The 21,075-nt window shown below is 48.5% G+C and overlaps 1 pseudogene; it reads left to right on the top strand.

Moving 5' to 3' along the window:
• The first annotated feature begins 4,696 nt into the window (after positions 1-4,696).
• On the top strand, positions 4,697-18,623 carry LOC101149620 (carcinoembryonic antigen-related cell adhesion molecule 3-like; annotated as a pseudogene).
• The last annotated feature ends 2,452 nt before the right edge of the window (positions 18,624-21,075 follow it).

The following is a 21,075-nucleotide window of genomic DNA, read 5'->3' as shown; positions in this document are numbered from 1 at the left end:
AAAAATAATGTGATCATCTCTTTTGCAGGAACATGGGCGGAGCTAGAGGACATTATGCTCAGCAAACTAATGCAGAAACAGAAAAACAAATACTGCATGTTCTCACTTATAAGTGGGGCTAAGGCCAGGCGCAGTGGCTCACGCCTGTAATCCCAACACTTTGGGAGGCTGAGGTGGGTGGATCACGAGGTCAAGAGAATGAGACCATCCTGGCTAACACAGTGAAACCCCGTCTCTACTAAAAATACAAAAAAATTAGCCGGGCATGGTGGCGGGCACCTGTAGGCCCAGCTATTCAGGAGGCTGAGGCAGGAGAATGGCATGAACCTGGGAGGTGGAGCTTGCAGTGAGCAGAGATCGTGCCACTGCACTCCAGCCTGGGTGACAGAGAGAGACTCCGTCTCAAAAAAAAAAAAATTTAAATTAAATTAAAATTAAAAAATAAGTGGGAGCTAAATGATGAGAACACATGGACATAAAAAGGGAAACAACAGACACTGGGGCCTACAAGAGGGTGGAGAGTGGGAGGAAGAAGAGGAGCAGGAAACATAACTACTGAGTATTAGGCCTAGTAGCTGAGTGATGAAATAATTTGTACATCAAACCCCTGTGACACAGGTTCACCTACATAACAAAGCTGCACATGTACCCTGAACCTAAAATAAAAGTTTTTTTAAACCACAACAAAATTCAAACATCAACAATTTAATCTCTAATCCTTCTCCAATGAAAATTTTAAGATTTTTTTAAAAGAAAAACTTTTAATGAGCAGAATAAATTGATTTTTTTCTAAAATATAATATAATGAAATAAAACTCATGTTTCACTCCACACCATTGTACCTACAAGAATTCAAAGAAAGGAAAGATGACTGCTTCTAACAGAAATAACTATACAGGCTTCAATGAAGAGACAGGGTCTGAAATGGGGCTTTAGGACAAAGAACAACTCAGGAGGCTGAGAAGACAGGCAAGGGTGTGATATGAACAGAGAAAAGACTTAGAAAATGTTTGGAAATGAGAAAGTAAAATGTGGGTCAGGTCCTTCAATGTAAATCAAGGGAGTAGATTGGGGCCAGGCTATGAGGGCTCTGAGTGGCATCCTAAGGAATGGGAACTTCATCCTATAGATAAGAGAAGTCACTGGAAAGCTCTGAGAAGCTCACAAACGTGACAAACAGCATTTCCAGGAAGATTACTCTACAATATTAGGCAAGATAACTTGGGAAATGGTCTTCAAGTCTGGCAACTTAATAGAAATATCTAGATTTCTTCTCCTTTTTTTTTTTCAAGCTTTTCATTTTGAAATAATTTCAGACTTTCAAAAATGTTCCAAAAATACAGTCCCCATATATTTTTCACTCAACTTCCCCAAACATTGTTTTAGATAACCACAGTGCAAACATTAAAATCAATAAATTATAGCTGACATCATACAGTGAATGAATCTGCAGACCTTATTCAAATCCTCTTTATCTTCCCTCCAATGTCCTTTCTCTGGAACAGGGTCCAATGTACAATTACACATTGCATCTCATTGTTTTGTCCTCTCAGTCTCCTTTAATCTGGGACAGTTCCTCAGAATTTCTTTTGCCTTCATGACCTTAACATTTTTGAAAAGTATTGGCGTGTTATTTTGTAGTTACCCTCAGTTTAAATTTTTCTAATTTTTTCTCATGATTAAACTGAGGTTATATACTTCGGTCAAGAAAACCAAAGAGGCGATTTTGTGCCTTCTCCGTCCATTATATTAGGATGCCCTAAGATGTCGATATCTCTAATTAATGGGATGTTAACTTTGAGCCCTGGGCTAAAATTCCTCCACAATAAAATGACCGTTTTCCTTGGAAGCATTCTTAAACAACCAATGCCTGGGCCACACAATGCACCAATCCAATCAGACATACTTGGGGAAAGCACAGACATTGGTACATTTTAAATGCCCTACAAGTTACTCTAACCAGTATCCAGGAATGGAAACCCAAAGTTTAGACAATGAAGATTAGAATCCTGGATATCAGCTAAGAAGCCATTCCTTGGGCTGCTCTTTTCAAAAAGAACATCCAATTCTAGACACAATTAAACACATATGGACTTTGGCATGGACCCCTGGTAGGAAAATGAGAAGGTTAAAAATCCCCTTACTGGGAACATGATGAGTGAGTAGACTGCTGTCTAATAAAAAGAGAAGGCAGGGCCGGGAATGGTGGCTCACACTTGTAATCCCAGCATTTGGAAGAGGCCAAAATGGCTAGATCACTGGAGCCCAGAAGTTCGAGACCAACCTGGGCAATATGGTGAAACCCCATCTCTACAAAAACAGACAAACAAATAAACAAAACAAAAAATTAGCTGGGCATGATGGCATGTGCTTGTGGTCCCAGCTAATCAGGAGGCTGATATGGGAGGATCACTTGAGCCCAGGAGGTGGAGGTTGAAGTGAGCTATAGTCCACTACACTCCAGCCTGGATGTCAGAGTGAGACTCTGTCTCAAAAAGAGAGAGAGAGAAAGGCAGGGCACTAAGTAAAGTGACCAGCCCTCCTGGCCTATTTTCTCTCCAGATATCAGAAACCCTGGCTTCAGTAATAGTGCACACCCATATATTTTATCCTCATAAGCCTAACATGAACTCCTAATTGCCACTGACAGGGACAGAATTATGAATCATGTGATCCAAATATACCACCACACATGCAAAGATGCACACTTCCACACAGAGTTGAATGAACAATTGATAGACTCCAGATTGAAAGTACATGACCTCCCTTAAACAAACCTGTCCTCCCCATTTGGTCCTTTGTCCTTAATCTCTTCTGAATCTGTTGTAAATTTTATGAAATAGGAAAGTGTACACATCTCCTGCCACCAAGCTGTTTAAGTTAGAAAATACTGTGCTCAACTTCCTTAGAGTTATTACCTTAGGGTTTCCATAAAGGGATATCATCAATAACCTCCTCAGAGGGGCCATCTGATAAGATGCAAAAGAAAACGCCAGTTTCACCAAAACCCAGAGGCAGGAGCGACCCTGACAGGAACAATCCCTAAGGTATTCACTTGCCTGCCCAGGGTCTGGTGCAGCTGGCGCAGGAGGAACTGCTGCTGGCAATAGCTGAAAAAAAAAAAAAGAGACGGCAGCTCTAACACTCAGGGGGTAGTAAGAAAGGAGCTCACTCAATTCACCTTCAGTTCTCACACAGCCAACACCCTTCCAGCCTCCCTATGGGGTCTCACTGGGACATAATTAAATGCCAATACATGGGTGAAACAATTTATAGAAGGGTGGGATCAATTGGGTCAGAAATTCTCATAAGGCCGGGCGTGGTGGTTCATGCCTGTAGTCCTAACACTTTGGGAGGCCGAGGCGGGCAGATCATTTGAGGTCAGGAGTTCGAGACCATCCTGACCAACACGGTGAAACCCCATCTCTACTAAAATACAAAAAAAAAAAAAAAATTAGCTGTGCATGGTGGCATGCACCTGTAATCCCAGCTACTCAGGAGGCTGAGGCAGGAGAATAGCTTGAACCCGGAAGGCGGAGGTTACAGTGGGCCGAGGTTGCACCACTGCACTCCAGCCTGGGGGACAGAGTGAGACTCCGTCTCAAAACAAAACAAAAAAGAAAAAAGAAAGAAAGAAAGAAATGCTCACAAAAGAGACAGGGTTCAGGTTAGGCCTTGAATGGTTCAGCCTTAGGAAAGCAGAGACATGGAGAAACATAAGCCAGGGAACCAGGTGTCAGGCACCACTGTAGATGCTAGTTTTTTTTGGTTTTGGTTTTTTTTTTTTTAATTATACTTTAAGTTCCAGGGTACATGTGCACAATGTGCAGGTTTGTTACATATGTATACATGTGCCATGTTGGTGTGCTGCACCCCATTTACTCGTCATTTACATTAGGTATCTCTCCTAGTGCTATTCCTCCCCCCTCCCTCCACCCCACGACAGGCCCCGGTGTGTGATGTTCCCCACCCTGTGTAGATGCTAGTTTTAAAGAGGGTCCGAGGAATGACAGTGGGCTTGCAGATGTTATTTTATTTACTCTATCAATACATGAAATTATTTCAGAGGAGGATGCTCATCCTCAGAAAGGGGAAGTAACTTGCCAAGGTCGGTGGTGGATATGGGATTAGAAACTCGGTGAGTCTAACACCAGAGACCATGTAACCACCACTACCATTGAGAGACCTGAACGAAGTATGTGTAGGGAACAGGAAGGAGCAGGGAGAGCTAGAGCAGAAAGAGTCAGTTAAAAAAACAGGGAAGTTATGTAAGCTTGCTAAAGGGGGAATCACATGTTGTAGAGGCATGAACAGTAGACACAGAGGTTCAAACTTGATCTTGTGATTATAGAAGAGCCCCTCAAGGTTTTGAGGAAGGGCAGACCCAGTCAAAGTGAAACCTTGAGCCAAGATCAGTGGGTGGTGGAAACGGAGTTCTGGGTTCCTAAGGTAAAGAGATGCCACCAACAACAGTGTAGGGGCCACGTGATGCATGAAACGAGAATTGGACGGAGAAGCTGAAACCCTGGGTTTAAATGCAAAAAGTCATGCAGTGAGGGCATAGCTATGGAAGGCAAGTTATATTCTCTCTCTGTAGTTTGGTCTCTCTTCAGCCATAAATCACATGGAATGAGAATTAATCTCTAAATGACCCTCAAGCCTTGCTGCTGAAAGTGTGGTCCACCAACCAGCAGCAATGACATCATCCAAAAGCTCCTTAGAAATTGAGAATCTCAGGCCCCACCAAAAGAATCCGAATCTGTATTTAATCAAGATCTTCAGGTGATCCATGAACACATTAAGATTTGTGAAGCACTTCTCTCCAGTGTCTTCCAGTTCTAAAATGCAACTATTTCACACTCAACTATGTCACCTCACAAGAGAAAAATAATAATGAAGTTTACCTTTCACCTCATTCGTGACCTTTTCTTAATCCTAAAAGCCTCTTAGGCTTGCCCACATTCAGGTAGAGGTTTTAGAAAAAACCAGAGAGGGCCGGGCGCGGTGGCTCACACCTGTAATCCTAGCACTTTGAGAGGCAGAGGCGGGCGGATCGCAAAGTCAGAAGATCAAGATCATCCTGGCTAACACGGTGAAACCCTGTCTTTACCAAAAATATAAAAAATTAGCTGGGTGTGGTGGCATGCACCTGTAATCCCAGCTACGTGGCTACTCGGGAGACTGACGCAGGAGAATCGCTTGAACCCGGGAGGCGGAGGTTGCAGTGAGCCGAGATCGCACCGCTGCACTCCAGCCTGGGCAACAGAGTGAGACTCCGTCTCAGAAAAAGAAAAAAGAAAAAAAAAGAGAAGAAGAAGAAGCACTGCCGCCTTGTGGCCATCATTAGTTAATGCACCTAACTCCTGGGGTAAAAGAGGGCATAGGGCTGGCAGGGGCAGCCTGCCAGAAGTAGTTGGTGAAGTCCAAGTCACGGACTGGATAAGAGAATCACAGCTGCCCACATGACTGAAAGTAACTGTCATAGAGAGCTCAGCCTGCATCATTGAGCAATGTCCCATTGCAAAGGACATTTTTTAAATATGTGATATCAGTGGAAAACCACATTCCTAGCCAAGCTCTGCCCTTGTTACCTTAAAAATCATTCTGAGAGGTATTTTCAGACACCCAGCCCTGGCTTGAATTCTGCCAGTAAACTTGTAATTTTCCAAGGAAACTTCCTTTACTGTAACAGTTCTTTTTCGTCTTGAGTCAAAATGTGTCTGATTCACACTCACCAATCCTCATCTTACTCTCCATAGGCTGAAATAAGTTTAACATCTTTTCATACAATTGACCTTCAAATATGGGTAAACCATCCCATGCACCACCCACCCAATCTTCCCTCGGCCATTTCCCATATAGGGTCACCTGAAGCCCCACACCCTCTGGTCACTTTCCCATGGTCAAGTGAAGTGCAGCAACCACAGCAGACACTCCAAATCCTAGGGGTGTTCCCCAGAGCAGCAGAGCCACAGGACCCCCGTCCCTGTCCGGGCACCTCACCCCTATCTAGAAGCCAAATGCCACATCAGCTGATCTGGGGACGCTGACTCTTCCTGCTTCTGCTGCTGCTCAGTCATCCCACACCTGTGCAGATGTCTACTTTTCATTCTGTTTTATTTTGTAAGAAATATTTATCGGAGGGCCGGGCGTGGTGGCTCACGCCTGTAATCCCAGCACTTTGGGAGGCTGAGGCGGGCGGATCACGAGGTCAAGAGATCGAGACCATCCTGGCTAACACGGTGAAACCCCTTCTCTACTAAAAACATTTAAAAAAAAAATTAGCCAGGCATGGTGGCAGGCACCTGTAATCCCAGCTACTCAGGAGGCTGAGGCAGGAGAATGGCGTGAACCCTGGAGGCAGAGCTTGCAGTGAGCCGAGATCATACCACTACACTCCAGCCTGGGCATCAGAGCGAGACTCCGTCTCAAAAAAAAAAAAAAATACTTATCGGAGTCTGCTGTGTACTGTCACTGGAGAGACAAAGGTGAATCACACCTGGTCCCTGCCTCACAGAGCTCCAAGCTACAGATGGAACCCACTCAAAGTCAGACCATTACTATTCAGTGACAAACATGATGACAGACATCAACACAGGATTTTCTGACCCATCTCACCAATGCCCTGTGAAATACCTTCCACTCTTGGTTTTCTGGGATCAGTTTTCTTCATTTCAAGCTCAAAGTGAAAAAGAGAATTCAAATGTTCCCGATGGTCCTCTGTGCAGTCATAGCTGGACCCGGCATGTCCTCCTGGTTAATCCAGGGTGCTCAGGGCTCCCACTTCACTCTGAGCATCCTCGCTCCTATCGGAGCTCACCATGTCTGCACCTGCCGCAGCCAGGTGGCTGCACACTAACAGAAAATCCAGCAAGTCAGAAAACTTGATTTACTCCTATAACTTTGAGGCTAGTGACCTTGTGGCATTGAACTAGTCCTATGACTTGCCTGCACTTTAATTTCCATGTCTGTAAAGTGGGGCAGGTGGATTCGGTCACCTAGGTGCAGCTATATAGTGAAAGCTCCTCAGAGACAGCAGCACATCTGATCTTCTCAGCATCCACCATCTAGCAAATACCAGGCACACACTAGGCGCTCAAAGCCTCACTGAATATGTGTGTGAATAAATGACTATATGAGAGCCATGTGGATCATGGACAAAGTCAACAAATATTTTTGAACGTCTACCAAATACACTGCAGAATAGGGAAATAAGTAACCCAGACAGGCCACTGTTTTCTCCTAACTTCCCCTGGCCTCCTTCCTGGGGGAGGGAGGGCCTCTGTACATCAGAGAGACTCTTGACACAAATAATGTTCTTGAAATGCGTTATAAGAAGTTGTCATGTTAACAAGAGGAAAGTCCATTTGTTTTAGAGGTGTTTTAATCAATGGACCTGAGGGACCCAAAGCCCCCCGTGATGAGACACAGGATGTGATACCCACCCCAAGCGCATGGAGGGGAAACCAGATGGAGTGAACTGACAGGGAGCAGGACCTGGGAGAATAGGGGGGTAAAGAGATTGAGGGACCCAGAGGAAGGTCTGAGGAGGAGCTCCCGGCCCCTGTGGTGGCCTCGGTGTGGACTGATGCAGAACTCAGCAGCGTAAGTAAAGCGGCCGCACCAGGCTCCATGTGTACATGGGATCGTTTTTCAGTAAGATTTTCTTTCTGCTCATAGGCTGTACTTTCACATATTTTCTAATACACAGGCTGCACTTTTACATATTTTCTAACACATCAGTCCCAGTTAACAGGTTACAAAATGATCATTCCATTCAACAGTCAATTATAGAATACTCCCAAAGTGCTAGGCTCTATGAATTCAGGGAATACAAAAATGAACACAAACAGCCCCTACCCTCAATGATCTCCATACAAAGAGCTCCAAAGAGTGCCTTTCCTACAACACACCCCTGCTCCACACAGCCGTTCTCTCTGCCCTCCGCCAACCCAAATCCTACCCTGCCCTGTGAGGCCAGCTCAAGTTCCACCCAACTCGGAGTCCCCCATGCACTTCTGCCACTTTGAGAGATTACTGCACTCATATCTCTAGGCTTTATAAAGTGGATGTCATCTCCCTCATTAGACTTGAGGCTCCTGAAGGCAGAGATTATTTTTAGCATTTTCAAGAAAGAAGTCACATCAGTGGTTTGCATCAGACCACGCTGAGGCCCTGCCTGACCCTTCAATTCACACACAGGCTCCACTGCCTAGCACAGTCCCTGGACCCTGCAGGTGCTTTATAACCCCTGCAGTAGCAAAGCCCACAACCAACTCTGTGACAACACAACAGGCTGGGATAATTTGAAAACACAGAGAGAAGAATTGTCAAACAAAAATCAAAGGGCTTTGACTCATGGCTTGCCTCTTCCCTCCTCTCAGGGAAACAAAATCACGCCACCTGTTCTCACTCCTGCCTCATTCCAGGCCTCTTCATATTCCATGATGATCCTTGCCTACAAATAACAATTCCTGTGTTGTGAGCCAAATAGTGATTTTCCATTTCCACCACTCCTTCTACATTTATTAACTGGAATTCTGCTACGGGAAAAAACTATTTCTGCTCCCTCATTTATTTAATTTATTCAATTATTTATTTATATCAACATGGATTCATGGGTATTTATGAACTGGAATCCATTACTATCATTATTTATTATGTTGTTCATATTGTCCCAAAATTGACCATTGAGAGTTCCTTGGAAATCTGTGACCTTTTGACACATCCCCACCATTTTTCGTGTAGTTCCTTACTTTCTGGCCCCACAAGAAGCTCCAGGTTCCTCTATGCTTTCCTGACCCAGCCCTGGAATCAGCTATTTCTCCAGGGAGCCCTGGTTCCTTTCATGGGAGAACGATGTTTGCAGGCCATCGGCACTGATAGGCCCACGGTTAGAAGGTGCTGGTGCTTCTGTGCCCTCTAGTGGTCAGATCTGGGAAATACACACTCACACTAGTTTACTGTTACCCACATTTTACAAATCAGGTAAATGAGGCACAGAAAAGTTACACAACTTGACCAAAATCGCAGAGCAAATAGATAGTAAAACTGTGACATGAAAATAATGACAGATTCACCACAAGTCCTAACAAGCGAAAAAGTAACTTATCACACATGTACATTAGCAGAAAGCCACAAACCCAATATTCCAGCATAGACACTCTCTCTGGAAAATAACCAGAATTTCACAGCAATAACCACAATGATAACCACCATGTACTCAACACCCGCCTGGGCACGGGGCTCCCACAGCAGCTCACTTATTCCCAACAACTCTGCAAGGTGGATTTTACCATCCTCCTTTTACAAATCAGGGAATCAAGGATCACAGAAGCCAAGTGACGCGTCCAAGTTGACATAGTTAAGTGATGGAGCCAGTAATTGACCCCAGGTCTATCTGGATATAAAGTGCATGCTTATGCCACTGTATCAGCGTTTCCCAAAACTGATTTTAGGTGAAAGTTAAATAAGCTGCTTTTTAATTTTAATACTCATGTGTTTATTTTAATGCATGTTAGAAAAACATTTAAGCACACATCAAATCTGTAATTTCATGGACAATACTGCATAAGACAAGGATGTTTTGTCTCCAACTCCTGGCCTCAAGCAATCCTTCCACCTCAGCCACTCGAGTAGCTGGGATCACAGGTGTGAGCCACCGTGCCCTGATAAACAAAGATGTTTTGTAAACTAAATTTATTTAGAAAAAAATAGTATGGGCTGGCCACGGTGGCTCATGCCTGTAATCCCAGCACTCTGGGAGGCCAAGGTGGGCAGATCACTTGAAGTCAGGAGTTCAAGACCAGCCTGGCCAACATAGTGAAACCCCGTCTCTACTAAAAATACAAAAAATTAGCTGGGTATGGTGTCGCATGCCTGTAATCCCAGCTACTCGGGAGGCTGAGGCAGGAGAATCGCTTGAACCTGGGAGGCAGAGGTTGGACATTGAGCTCAGATCGCACCATTGCACTCCAGCCTGGGCAACAAGAGCAAAATCCCATCTCAAAAAAAGAAAAATAGTATGAAGTAAATAATAAATGTGGTACAAGCTGTAGAGAAAATCATAAAGGCGATCTAGAAATGTCTGAGGTCTGGATGACATAATACTACAGCAACGTGCAGCTTCATTCTCAGTTACTCCCAGGAAATTAGGGCCACATAGCACTGCAGAAAGAACAAGTAAGACTCTTAGACCCGGGCTTTAGCCCCAGATGTGTCCATTCCTAGGACCCCCGACATCTTTGTGACCTCCTTGCTGGGAGAAAATCCAATCTTCCCAGACATTTAAGAACACTAAGAAGACCCTGAATAATACACCGAGGGATTTCTTTGTCATAGAGACAACAAACCAGGTTCGGGGACCCCAGGGACTCTCTGTGTGGTGTTGACAGACCCAAGGCCAAGACACAGCAGAGATCAGTGCTGGGGAGGGTGATTTGTCCTGTTAAGGGACAGGGGTCCAAATAAACCTTGCTTCTCAAAGCATAGTCTGGGGAATTTAAATGAAGACAGAAAGGAAAAAAGAAGAATGGACAAGAAGGCAGGACTGAGAGGGGAGGGGGCAGAGAGGCTTCCTGGGCAGAGCCCACCCCCACCCATGACCCTGGGAAGTGCTCCTGCCCTGGGAGGAGGCTCAGCACACAGGGAGGAAGGACAGCAGAGCCGACAGTCACAGCAGCCCTGACAAGAGCGTTCCTGGAGCTCAAGCTCTTCCCTCAGCCCTCCCTGCAGAGGGCGCATCCCCTGGCAGGGTTTCCTTCTCACAGGTGAGGGGAGGACTCCTTGGGAGTGGGTGGGAGGAGGGAGCACAGAGACTGACTGGGATCTCCTGGGAAGGATGGGACTCTGAGGGGGGACAGAGGGCTTCTGTTGGAGCCTCAGAGGAGAGGACACCAGAGAGGGACACGGGTCACACCAGGAAAATCTCAATGATCTGAAGCTGTTAATGGAGAAACAATCTCCACTGTTAATATACTGCAAGTGAATCATCACTGATCAATAAATTCTGAAAACTGATGACAATAAAATGTTATGTCAGAGTAACACTCCAGAAAAAAACAGAACCAGGGCCAATAAACACTGTCCTTACCCACAAACCTCAGGCCATGGAGGACCCTGGGAACACTCATGAACTCATCCACAGGAGTCTGCAGCCTGTCCCAGACACTGTGGTGCAACCAAGATCACACAAGTCCCCACCCTCACGGAGCTCACACTCTCATGGGAGGAAGACAGACACCCAAAGAGATCTAGAATGTGAGGTCAGGTGCTGACAAGAGCCCTGGAGGGAACAGAGCTGGGAAAGGTCAGAAAGAGAAGAGCAAGGGTCTCTAGAGGAGGTGTCAGGGGAAGGGTCTCCCAAGGATGTCCTGATGTGAGCAGGATCTGAGGGCAATAAGGGGTGGGGGCTTGTGCAGACTCCTGGAGAAGAGGATTCCAAACTGGGAAGTGCCAAGGTCAGAGGTGCTGAGGGAATGGGGGTTATGCTGCTGACCTTGACTCAGCAGGACCCACGCATGCACGTGCACGTTCTCTCTCTCTCTCTCTCTCTCTCTCTCTCTCTCTCCAGGGCTAGGGGGTGAAGAGGCCTCCTCAGAACCCAGGGCCCCATCTTTCCATCCAAATACATAGGTCCCAATATTGGCTGATGTTCTCTCCCCCACCTTAGCCTCAGTTTTAACTTTCTGGAACCCACCCACTACTGCCATGATCACTGTTGAAGCCATGCTGTCCAATGCCGCAAAGGGGAAGGAGGTTCTTCTACTCACTCACAATCTGCCCCATGATCTTATTGGCTATAACTGGTACAAAGGGGAAAGGGTGGAGGCCAACCACCATATTACAGGATATGTAATAGGAACTCTAATAACTACCCCCAGGGCCTGCCCACAGCATTCAAGGGACAATATACCCCAATGCATCCCTGCTAATTCAGAATGTCACCCAGGACACAGGATTCTACACCCTACACGCCATAAAGATAAACCCTGAGAAAAAAGAAGTATCTGGCCAGTTCCATGTATACTGAGTGATTCTCCCACAGCCTCTGACTGTTGGGGGTCAGTTCTACTTAACATACATGGGATTGTCAGGCCTGGGCTGTGCCTGTGTCCCCTTCTGTATTACGTCCCATGTTGGGGTTTGAACATTTACTGCAGGACACATACAGGGTAGACAAACTTCAACAGATCAGAATTCCTTTCCCGTATCCAGACCCTGCAGGCATTCACTGCTGAGGAAGGACAGTCTGATGGGGGGGACTCAGCAGGGGGAGGTCAGTCTCAGCCAAGCACCCCGTGCCCTCCCTATGGACATGACCTTGAGAAGACCCTGGAGAATTAAGTCAGGGTCTGGCCTGAGGGGTCTATGGAATCCTGTGGAGCCCTGAGGAGCCTATGCCAGAGCTGGATTGTTGCCTCCTGGGCTGACCGGGAGCCACAATTTACCAGCTGTCCAAGGGCAGTGGCTCCTGGAGCTGGTCACTAGCCAGGGCTCAGCCCCCAGGCCCTCATCTGGGCAAAGACAGAGCCTCAACATTCACCTGAGACTCAGCATGTAGAGCACAGATGGACAAGATTACTAGGGCATGAGCCCATTGCCCTGGGGGACTTAGGTGACTCCATTGGAAGTTCAGGGTCCCTAGGGGGAGGAACAAAGAGAGGATGCTCCCAGCAGCTCCTTCTCCACCTGAAATCAGGCCCAGGGCCCTTTCTCTTACAGGCAAATAAGCATATGTAAAAAGTAAAGTAGAGGTTCCTCTTCAAAGACTTTCCTCCCTGTCTAATTAGGAATAAATAGCAACTTCTCTTAGAAACAAAATGTACTCAAAGATGTGTGCTAACATTCTTAAATATCTGCTAGCTGTAATAAAAAAAAAACAATGTATTTTATGTTCTTAGCTCCCACAATTTAGCCTAAATATTTGCCCTGGCATGCTTATACTGGTCCAAGCAAGCATTAGGTCATAGCCTGTTCCTCTTCTTTATTTGAAGATGGTTTTTACCTTTCTCAGCATTCCACAAGTTACTTCCTCCTTCCTTTGTTCTCCTCTGCCTTTGCCTCTTTTAAAAAGTTCTAAGTTGCTAGCCAATCAGGACAAATACGAAATGTGAGGTCCTGTTCCAGCCAGTGGAAACCGGACACAGCAGTAAGGTAGACACGTCAGATTATAAATGACCCTGTCTCCTTTGTTCGGTGTACTCTCGTCACAGAATTGCTGGTGAGTATACCCTTCCTGCAGAAAATATAAAAATGGCCTTGCTGAGAAAATTAAATTTATGTTCAAGTGCTATTTCTTTACAGCACTGGGGAACAAGCATTTCAAATACATACATGCTGTTCATCTGGGCAGCTGCTCTGTGCAGAGCTGAGATCAAGTAATTGTAAACATTTTGAGGTTAATTCATAAACAACCTTGTAGCCAAATAGCATTTATCTTATTTATTGAAAGGAAACTGAGGCACAGGGAGACAGTCACTGACTAGGGTCACACTGATATGGCTCTGATGACTGGAGCAATACCAGGATCCTCGGTCTTGTGCCAATTTAGATAAAACAACACAGACACATGTGGAGCAAAGAGTTTAATAAGCAAAAAAGAAGGAAAAAGCTCCCCCATACAGGGACAGACGGAGGGGGGTTCCAAGCAAAGAGAGGAAACCCTAAGTGCAGCAGAAAACAGCCAGTTATATGAGGAGGCCAGAGGACGTGGTGTCTGATTTGCATAGGGCTCAGGGGATTGGTTTGACCAGCCATGTCATTCACGTAGCCCAAGAAGAAACTGGCCCTCCACCCTGGCCTTTTAATATGCAAATGCAGGGAGCCTTGATGGTTCTACACACGTGGGGATATGTGAGGGCAACCATGTTGCCAGGCACATATGGAAGCAAGGGCAAGAAGAGGGCAGGAATCCCCATGTTTGGGTGGACCCAGTTTCTAATGGCCTTCATTTGTATATCAAAGCTTGCCAGCCAGGCTCTAAGAGCTGGGGCTTTTCTGCTAGACAAGCAACATTTCTGGAACTGCTTTAAAAGAAACAAAAACTGGCCAAGCAGTGGCTCATGCCTGTAATCCCAGCACTTTGGGAGGCTGAGGTGGGTGGATCACCTGAGGTCAGGAGTTGGAGGCCAGCCTGGGCAACATGGTGAAACTCCGTCTCTACTAAACACACAAAAATTAGCCGGGCATGGTGGTGCGTGCCTGTAATCCCAGCTACTGGGGAGGCTGAGGCAGAAGAATCGCTTGAACCTGGGAGGCGGAGGTTGCAGTGAGCCGAGACCACGCCACTGCACTCCAGCCTGGGCAACAGAGCAAGACTCCGTCTCAAAAAAAGAAAAAGAAAAACTTCCCAAGGACCCCCTTTCCTCTCTATCTCCCTAAAATAACTTCCTAATAACTCCTATAACAACACAGTCCATAGGTGGCAGATTAGTCATGCGAGGTCTGTCTGCAGCCACAGCCCCCTCCTCTCCTCCACTGGGGTTGTGTGAGGCTGCTTGTTATTAGGCATCTGCAGACCTGAGACCAGTCATGGGTTCATCTCCCTTCATCTTGGGCATCCACAGTGCAGAGGGGGAGATTCTGATCTGAGGAGTGAGGAACAAAAGGAGAATTCACCAGTTTTTACCTGGAACTAAATCCCTTGTGTCAACTATCAGGGTCAGTGTTACGCACATCTGTGTGAAGAGACCACCAAACAGGCTTTGTGTGAGCAACGAGGCTGTTTATTCACTTGGGTGCAAGTGGGCTGAATCTGAAAAAGTCAGCAAAGGGAGATGGGGGTGGGGCAGTTTTACAGGATTTGGGTAGGTAGCGGAAAATTACAGTTAAAGGTAGTTATCTCTTGTGGGCAGGGGGCGGATCACAAGGTGCACGGTGGAGAGATCATGAGATTCATTGTCCGGGGGGGAATGTCACAAGGTCAATTGATTAGTTAGGGTGCGGCAGAAACAAATCACAATGGTAGACTGTCATCAGTTAAGGCAGGAATTGGCTGTTTCACTTCTTTTGTGGTTCTTCAGTTGCTCCAGGCCATCTGGATGTATACATGCAGGTCACAGGTTATGATGGCTTAGCAGTGGGCTCAGAGGCCTGACAGTCAGTGCCGGGAATATACCAGGTGTTTGACCTTGAGCAAGACACTCAACCTCCTAGGCCTCAGTTTCCTCATCTGTAGAATTTTAACAAACATTTGGATCTCAGGATGGTTGTGAGGATGTTTATTTGAAGAGTAATGTAATTAAAGCCCTTAACAGGGTAGTGCACAGAGCCAGGGCTCAATCAGTGCTATCAACTAGTATTATTATTTTTATGAGCTTTGTTATTAGCTAAGTCAAGGAGACCTTGGTTAAAATTTGGTTTTATCATGTACGAGTTCTGTGACCTTCCTTGACTTACTGAGGCACTGTAAGTCTCAGATTCTAACTCTGCAGATGGCGGTGATGCCCCCCTCCCTCAAAGTGATAGGAGGATGAGATGAGCTGTAGGTAGGTTGGTGCCCACTGTGCCTGGCACATGGAAGACCCCTGAAAACAGTCAAAGAGCATCATCCCCGCTCATCAGCATTGACTTGACAGCGAGGGCTAGCTCTGTATGACAATCATGGAATGGAAAAGAAGAAACAGAGGGAAGACTGGGTACTGTGGCTCACGCCTGTAATCCCAGCACTTTGGGAGGCTGAGGCAGATGGATCGCCTGAGGTCAGGAGTTTGAGACCAGCCTGGCCAACATGGTGAAACTCCGTCTCTACTAAAAATACAAAAATTAGCCTGGCATGATGGCACATTCCTGTAATCCCAGTTACGAGGGAGGCTGAGACAGGAGAACCGTCTGACCTCGGGAGATGGAGGTTGCAGTGAGCTGAGATCGTGCCACTCTACTCCAGCCTGGACGAGACTCCGTCTAAAAAAACAAAAGAAGAAAAGGCCAGGTGCGGTGGCTCACACCTGTAATCTTAGCACTTTAGGAGGCCGAGGTGGGTGGATCAAGAGGTCAAGAGATCGAGACCATCCTGGCCAACATGGTGAAACCCTGTCTCTGCTTAAAATACAAAAAATTAGCTGGGGGTGGTGGTGCACGCCTGAAATCCCAGTTACTCAGGAGGCTGAGGCAGAAGAATCGCTTTAACCTGGGAGGTGGAAGTTGCAGTGAGCCGAGATCACACAACTGCACTCCAGTCTGGCGATAGAGCGAGACTCCGTTTCAAAAAAAAAAGAAAATTAAAGAAAAAAGCGGGAAGAGGCATGAAGTGAGAGGAAGAAGGGATTTAAAGGCACAGGAGCAGGGCGAGGTGCAGGCTCCTGGGGGAGAACGTAGGAGTCAGTGCATCCCAGTGTTTCAAGCCTGAGACACAGAAAATGGTGCAGCCATGGAGAGCAAGGGAGTCAGCTATGAGGACAGCAAAACAGACCACACTCAAACTCCGTGGCATTTCCTTCCTCCCTGAACAAGCCCCTGCCCTGCAAGGCCCCTCATGGTTCCGCCTGGAACAGACTTGGGCTTCATCCCCTTTGCCTTCCCCTTTCTGCAGAAAAAAATGCCCCAGGCCTTCCTGCGGGGGCCGTCGCTGGCATCGTGACCAGGGTTCTGGTCAGGGTGGCACCGGTGGCCACCCTGGCATGTTTCCTGCTCCTCGTCAGGACTGGAAGGTACTACAGCTTTTCCCTGGCCTCCATCCCACCCCCCAGGCTGACCCCACGCCAGGAGGAAGGAGACTCCCCCCAGTATTCAGGGCCAGGCTCTCTGAGCCCTCCCCAAGTGATCCTTCCCTCTCATTCCACAGCTCCTCCCTCACCAGCTGCTGATCCTGGGCTGCTTCAACAGCTTCCTCCTCTGTGAATTCGTCCCGGTTAAGGTCTCACCCCTGAGTGTGGTCCTAGTTCCCTCACACAGCAAAGCCATAGCTGCCTGGAGGAAGGGAGCGGGGGAGGGAGTGCTCAGTAACCCCGGTACCTCCTGCTGTTTATTGAATCCACCCACCAAGCGAGGGGGGATTTGCAGGCTCGGCATCCGAGAGGGAGTCCTGGGCATGGTCACACGGTGAAGGGTGTAACAGCTTGGACAGGCTGGGTAGGGTCAGTGCCCCCATGGCTAATGCAGTTCCCGCAGCCCCTGAGCTGTGAGACAAGAGAAACTGGGCCCCAGGATGGCATGTCCTGGAATGTCCTTTATGTCTCTTGCCAAGGGGTAGAGAGAGAAGACAAGGCTGTTGTCCCATTTCAGCATCACTGGCCCTGAGTGCAGGGTCTGGCCACAGCAGGGACACTGAGTTCTGGGAGAATCCAAGACACCTGTTTTCTGTGGTCCTCTCAGTGTCCTGTACATGTGCCTGGCCCTGCTTTCCCTCTGGGGCGTTAACCCTTCCTCTCAGGCAAACCCCCATGATCTGGTTCCTTCCCTGGGCCCTCAGTTCCTTTCCTGTGTCCCCGGGTCAATGTTCTCCTGGCCCAGCATCTGGCTGAGGGTCCTTCCCCTCTGGCCAGGACAGATGTGCCTTTGTAAAGTCTTCGATCCCCTCACCTGGCTCACCTCCTGCTACAGAACCAATGGAGAAAGGAGATCTCCATGCCCCTCTTTGGAAATAGGGTCCCCTCTTCATCCCCTGTTCTAACTCCAAAGTTTGGTTTTTAATCTTGTACTCCTCACAAATAAGCCTGACCTCTCCTAGGGCCAGTGGCCAGCATGACTTTAGAGAGCAGCTCCCCGGTGTCCCTTCAGCCTGGGTGTGGCTGGGAACCCCTAGGCCTGGCCCACAGTGTCCACTCCTGCCAGTCACCCTCTGAGGTCCTCTGATCCTTTCCATGGGGCTTCAAGGAGGAGTCTCATAAAACATCATTGCAGGGGACCCCAACTGGCCAGGTCAGCCCTGACCTGTGGGCTCTTGGTCATGGGTCACCTCTGCAAACTCACTTGCTCACTTGGCCCCTAAAATGGCTGGAGGGGTCTCTCCTGGTAAGATGCCCTGTCTCCCTGACTCTCTGGGAGTTCAGGACCCCAATGCCCTCCTCCGTGAGAGGCCCAGGCTCTCCTCCCACCCGGCTGCTGACTCCTGTCTCTGTCCCCCAGGCCATGGTCCCTCAAACAACTCCACCTACCCTGTAAGCCCATCCGCTCCCCAGCCCCTTTCTACTGGGGTCCCAGCAGTACAGGTTCAGGGCAGGGGGACCATCAACCCCACAGCATAGCACAAACCCACCTTTCCCCAGAACAGTCAGGTCAAAGTGAGTGCCTCCGGCCAAGATCCAGGCCTCCCTACATGGCCAGGACCACCCATGCCCTGTGCTGACCCCACCCCGGGGCCCTCCGTCACCTGAGACCCCTGGAGTGCAGCAGGTGCAGAGTGGACACTGGAAGAATCAGTCAGGGGTCCACATTAACAAGGTTGCAGGGTGGGCCCAGCCAGGACAGGGGTCGGGGTGCTGTGTCCACACTGGGAGGCTGAGCTCAAGGGCAGAGCTGGTCACTCCTGAGGGGAAATGACCATAAGTAGACCCAGGGAAGTAAGTCCTGGCCGATCAGAGACAGGAACCTTCCATGTCTCTCCCTCTCTGTCCCCTGACATCCCCTCTCTCTCCTGCCCAGGCCCCGCTACCCGACCCCAGGACAGCCGCTCCCATCTATGAGGTGAGCGTGGGCCACAGGTGTTCTGGTCCCACAGGCTCCAGGGGGACCCAGGATCTGCCCCCACCCACACCTGGCTGAGCTCTAAGATTCAGGAAACTGCAAACGCAACAGGGGGTGGTGAGCAGATGAGGAAGGGGCCTGGGAACAGGAACCCCCTGAGCACAGCCAGGTTCAGCATCAGAGCAGCCCTGGATGGGCCCAGAGCCTGGGAGACACCAGACTCTGTTCTCAGAAAGCCACAGGGGTCAAGGCCTCTTCTCTTTTTTTTTTTTTTTGCAGGAATTGCTAAACCATGACACAAACATTTACTGCTGGGTCAACCACAAAGCAGATGTGGTTTCTTAGGTTCCTCTGGGAGCTGCTCCTGTGGGTTGTTGGAGCGTCCCCAAAGCTCCCAGCCCTGGGGATGGGGAAGGACATGGAGCCTGAGCCAGAGAACCAGCTCTGAGTCCTGAGGAGACACTGGCCTGGGGACAGGGAGGGATGGGGGTCCCTGCTGAATATATGGAGACCTCAACAGACTGCCCTGGGCTCTGGGTGGGTCAGGACAAAGGCTTCCGATCACCACAGGAAGTGGGGGCTTGCAGGGAAAGTGAATGGGCCTATGGCCCACCCAGGGTCACCTGGAAAGGATCTGAATAAAGGGGAACCTTCCTCTCATTGGCTCTTTTTCTGCTCGTGGGAACTTAGCAGAAACTCACCTGAAACTCCACGTCCATTCTCTCCCAGCTCACACAGGGAAAATATCTCCACCTTTTCTCAACCCCAGTCTCTCTTTCCTGGGAGACAGGAGTAGGGGGTTGGGAGTCAGGCTGGGGTGGACCCTACACAGGAAAGGGCGGGATTCACAGGAGCCCTGCCCAGCCAGCCAAGCACTCAGCTGTCTTTCCACTACCCCAGGGACCAAGGCCATGCACCGCCCCAGCCTGGGTTCCTCTGTGAATGCATGTGGGGTCTCAGGAGCGTGGAAGATGGGGCCATCTGATGTCCACACAAAGGTGAGCAATGCACGAGCATACATGGGTGGTATAGATCGTGGGTGTGACCCCCACACAGCCTCCAGCGTCCTGAGCCCTCCTGCCCTCTTCACCCAGGCCCTGGCGGCCCTGTCTATAACTGTCCTCCACAAGTGAGTTTGCCTGTCCCCAAATCCAGGATCCTGGATGCTTAGCCCTGGCCACCAGGTTCTCCTCTGTCCCAGTGGCCACTGCTCAGGACATTTTTACCCCTGGTGGGACACAGAGAGGGGCTGTCAGAGTAATCAAGGTGGGGACAGACCAAAAATTCAGTCCTCGAGCAAGGTCCTCCAAGGCATTACCCAGGACTCTAGCCCCTCATTTCCCATCAGTTCCCAATTTACCCCCTGGCGTGGATCTCATTGAGCAAGCCTCTTTTCCACACAGGAGCATCCAGGTCAGAGGAGCAGGGCTCCCCAACCTAAAGCTCATGCAGGCTCCCATGGTGACAGGACAACCTGTCTGCTCCTCTGCCTGGCCCCTCCAGCCCTGCCTCACCTGCAGCTCCTCCACACACCTGGGCCAGTGGTTCTCAGACCTTCCCTGAGGGCCCCTGGAAGGGTGACGATCTCATGTAGGTTCACTTGGACCAGGCAGCACCTTCCAACAAACAAGCCAGTCCCTGCACTAAAGCACAGAACCATGGTTCCCATGGGTGTTCTGCCACTGCCACAGGCTGTTCGTCATGAGATGAGAGGTAAGAAAACAACTGGTAATGGGTTGATTTACATCAGGATTTGCATCAGGATTTAACTCTAAATGACCCCTTATCCCACCTGCACACACCGTCAGATGAGGAAAGGTGACACCTTTTTAGTTTCTTGTTGATGCTATGACAAATTACCACAAGCTGAGTGACATAAAAACATGAACCAAGGTGCCCTCATGGCTGTGTGCTTTCTGGAAGCTCCAGGTCAGAGTCCGTTTCTTCTCCTTTTCCACCTCCTAGAAGGTGCCTACATCTTTGGTTGTGTCCTTTCTCCATCTTCAGAGACAGCAGTGCAGCATCTTGAAACCACTCTGTCCTCTGCTTCTGTCTCCACATCTCCACCCACACCTGCCTCCCTCTCTTACTTATAAGAAAGGGGCCTTGTGGTTATTTTGGACACATCTTGGATAAACCACAATAATCTCCCTGTATTAGTCCATTTTCATGCTGCTGATAAAGACACACCTGAGACTGGGCAATTTACAAAAGAAATAGGTTTAATGGACTTACAGTTCCACATGGCTGGGGAGGCCTCACAATCATGGCAGAAGGTGGAGGACCAAGTCATGTCTTACATGGATGGCAGCAGGCAAAAAGAGAGAGCTTGTTCAGGGAAACTCCCCCTTATAAAACCATCAGATCTCATAAGACCCACTCACCATCACAAGAACAGCATGGGAAAGACCTGCCCCCATGATTCAATTACCTCCCACCAGGCTCCTCCCA

Source organism: Gorilla gorilla, chromosome 20, assembly GCF_029281585.2.
Source record: "Gorilla gorilla gorilla isolate KB3781 chromosome 20, NHGRI_mGorGor1-v2.1_pri, whole genome shotgun sequence".
Taxonomy (NCBI): domain Eukaryota; kingdom Metazoa; phylum Chordata; class Mammalia; order Primates; family Hominidae; genus Gorilla; species Gorilla gorilla.
This window is presented reverse-complemented; position numbering and strand designations above follow the sequence as displayed.